Raw genomic sequence first — 4,153 nt, forward strand, 5'->3', positions numbered from 1 at the left:
TTGCTTGAAATATTAACTTCAACTCCTGGAACATCTCTTATGGTCCATGACGTTCAAAACGTCTTTGAAGTCCCGATTCTAAGCCGTTAAGCATGGTGCACTAAACTATCAAGTAGTCATCATATTGAGCTAGCCAAACGTTCATAACGTCTGCATCTGCTCCTGCAACAGGTCTGTCACCTAGCGGTGCATTAAGGACATAATTCTTCTGTGCGGCAATGAGGATAAACCTCAGATCACGGATCCAATCCGCATCATTGCGACTAACATCTTTCAACACAATTTTCTCCAGGAACATATCAAAATAAACATATGAAAGCAACAACGCAAGCTATTGATCTACAACATAATTTGCAAAATACTACCAGGACTAAGTTCATGATAAATTAAAGTTCAATTAATCATATTACTTAAGAACTCCCACTTAGACAGACATCTCTCTAGTCATCTAAGTGATCACGTGATCCAAATCAACTAAACCATGTCCGATCATCATGTGAGATGGAGTAGTTTTCAATGGTGAACATCACTATGTTGATCATATCTACTGTATGATTCACGCTCGACCTTTCGGTCTCCGTGTTCCGAGGCCATATCTGTATGTGCTAGGCTCGTCAAGTTTAACCCGAGTATTCCGTGTGTGCAACTGTTTTGCACCCGTTGTATTTGAATGTAGAGCCTATCACACCCGATCATCACGTGGTGTCTCAGCACGAAGAACTTTCACAACGGTGCATACTCAGGGAGAACACTTCTTGATAATTAGTGAGAGATCATCTTAAAATGCTACCGTCAAACTAAGCAAAATAAGATGTATAAAAAGATAAACATCATATGCAATCAAAATATGTGACATGATATGGCCATGATCATCTTGCGCCTTTGATCTCCATCTCCAAAGTATTGTCATGATCTCTATCGTTACCGGCGCGACACCATGATCTTCATCATCTTGATCTATATCAATGTGTCGTCACATGGTCGTCTCGCCAACTATTGCTCTTGCAACTATTGCTATCGCATAGCGATAAAGTAAAGCAATTATTTGACACTTGCATCTTATGCAACAAAAAGACAACCATAGGGCTTCTGCCAGTTGCCGATAACTTCAACAAAACATGATCATCTCATACAACAACTTATATCTCATGACGTCTTGACCATATCACATCACAACATGCCGTGCAAAAACAAGTTAGACGTCCTCTACTTTGTTGTTGCAATTTTTACATGGTTTCTACGGGCTTAGCAAGAACCGTTCTTACCTACGCATCAAAACCACAACGATAGTTCGTCAAGTTGGTGCTGTTTTAACCTTCGCAAGGACCGGGCGTAGCCACACTTGATTCAGCTAAAGTGAGAGAGACAGACACCCGCCAGCGACCTTTAAGCACAAGTGCTCGTAACGGTGAAACTAGTCTCGCGTAAGCGTACGCGTAATGTCGGTCCGGGCCGCTTCATCTCACAATACCGCTGAACCAAAGTATGACATGCTGGTAAGCAGTATGACTTGTATCGCCCACAACTCACTTGTGTTCTACTCGTGCATATTACATCAACGCATAAAACCTAGGCTCGGATGCCACTGTTGGGGAACGTAGTAATTTCAAAAAATTTCCTACGCACACGCAAGATCATGGTGATGGCATAGCAACGAGAGGGGAGAGTGTTGTCCACATACCCTTGTAGACCGAAAGCGGAAGCGTTAGAACAACGCGGTTGATGTAGTCGTACGTCTTCACGGCCCGACCAATCAAGCACCGAAACTACGGCACCTCCGAGTTCTAGCACACGTTCAACTCGATGACGTCCCTCGAACTCCGATCCAGCCGAGTGTCGAGGGAGAGTTCCGTCAGCACGACGGCGTGGTGACGATCTTGATGTACTACCGACGCAGGGCTTCGCCTAAGCACCGCTACGATATTATCGAGGTGGATTATGGTGGAGGGGGGCACCGCACACGGCTAAGAGATCCAAGGGATCAATTGTTGTTATATCTAGAGGTGCCCCCCTGCCCCCGTATATAAAGGAGCAAGGGGGGAGGGGGCGGCCGACCTAGGAGGGGCGCGCCAAGGGGAGTCGTACTCCCACCGGGAGTAGGACTCCCTCCTTCCTTGTTGAAGTAGGAGAAGGGGGAAAGAGGGGGAGAGGAGGAAGGAAAAAGGGGCCGCACCCCTTGTCCAATTCGGACCAGAGGGGGGCTGCGCGCCTCCTTCCTTTCGGCCTCTCTCCTCTATTCCCGTATGGCCCAATAAGGCCCATATACTCCCCGGCGAATTCCCGTAACTCTCCGGTACTCCAAAAAATAACCGAATCACTCGGAACCTTTCCGAACTCCGAATATAGTCATCCAATATATCGATCTTTACGTCTCGACCATTTCGAGACTCCTCGTCATGTCCCCGATCTCATCCGGGACTCCGAACTCCTTCGGTACATCAAAACTCATAAACTCATACTATAACTGTCATCGTAACGTTAAGCGTGCGGACCCTACGGGTTCGAGAACTATGTAGACATGACTTAGAACTATTCTCGGTCAATAACCAATAGCGGAACCTGGATGCCCATATTGGCTCCTACATATTCTACGAAGATCTTTATCGGTCAAACCGCATAACAACATACGTTGTTCCCTTTGTCATCGGTATGTTACTTGCCCGAGATTCGATCGTTGGTATCTAATACCTAGTTCAATCTCGTTACCGGCAAGTCTCTTTACTCGTTACGTAATGCATCATTCCGTAACTAACTCATTATCTACATTGCTTGCAAGGCTTATAGTGATGTGCATTACCGAGAGGGCCCAGAGATACCTCTCCGACAATCGGAGTGACAAAACCTAATCTCGAAATACGCCAACCCAACATGTACCTTTGGAGACACCTGTAGTACTCCTTTATAATCACCCAGTTACGTTGTGACGTTTGGTAGCACCCAAAGTGTTCCTCCGGTAAACGGGAGTTGCATAATCTCATAGTTACAGGAACATGTATAAGTCATGAAGAAAGCAATAGCAACATACTAAACGATCAAGTGCTAGGCTAACGGAATGGGTCATGTCAATCACATCATTCTCCAAATGATGTGATCCCGTTAATCAAATGACAACTCTTTTGTCCATGGCTAGGAAACTTAACCATCTTTGATTCAACGAGCTAGTCAAGTAGAGGCATACTAGTGACATTATGTTTGTCTATGTATTCACACATGTATTATGTTTCCGGTTAATACAATTCTAGCATGAATAATAAACATCTATCATGATATAAGGAAATAAATAATAACTTTATTATTGCCTCTAGGGCATATTTCCTTCATAATTCACCATGTATATATTCATCAGTTGATCTACTTTGTCAATTTTATTACGTCCATGCAACCTACACTCTAATAGGTAATGATAGGTCCTAATCCCACCAGAGTATGTGTAGATTGGGTTCATTTTCCCAAGCTATGCTCCGGATCCGACGCAAAATTTTGGCAGCACCTCCCCGCTGTTCTCCTGATACACGTCTCTGCAATAAACAGAGAGGATGTGTACCCGGAGAACAACAGGGGAGGCACTGACGAAATTTATGCGTCGGATCCGGAGCAAAGCATATGGGAAAATGAACCCAATCTACACATACTCGGGCTGTCCATGGATAGCGTTGGACAATTCGAAAGAATGAAGGTTATAAACATGCAAATGCATGCATATTTATAACTATGACGCTTTCGAACGGGAGACACATATTGGTTACGCATACTGATGATTCAAGACACATATATAGCTAGCTACCAAATTTAATGTCATTTGTGCAAATAATTAATGTGGGAGAAGGACATGTCATTTGTGCTCACCCACGAACAAAGGGGTTGAGCTCGTTAAACGCACGGCGAGGTCGTCGAACACCAAACCTCGCAGCGATGAAACAACTACACATTTAAATCTACCCGATCAACACAATTATATATGATGTTTTTCATAAAAAAATCAAAAAATATATGACCTAACTAATAATTCACAAATATATAACCCCGTCGGCCTCTGGAAGGCCAAAGAGCACCTTTTCGGGAGGTTTAGGGGCTCGGGGTGTCACGTCGGTGTCGGGGTGCTGTTTCGGGGTTAGGGTGTCGTGTCGGGGTCGGGGTGTCGGGGTGTGGTGTC

This window comes from Triticum dicoccoides, chromosome 3B (genome assembly GCF_002162155.2).
Source record: "Triticum dicoccoides isolate Atlit2015 ecotype Zavitan chromosome 3B, WEW_v2.0, whole genome shotgun sequence".
Taxonomy (NCBI): Eukaryota; Viridiplantae; Streptophyta; class Magnoliopsida; order Poales; family Poaceae; genus Triticum; species Triticum dicoccoides.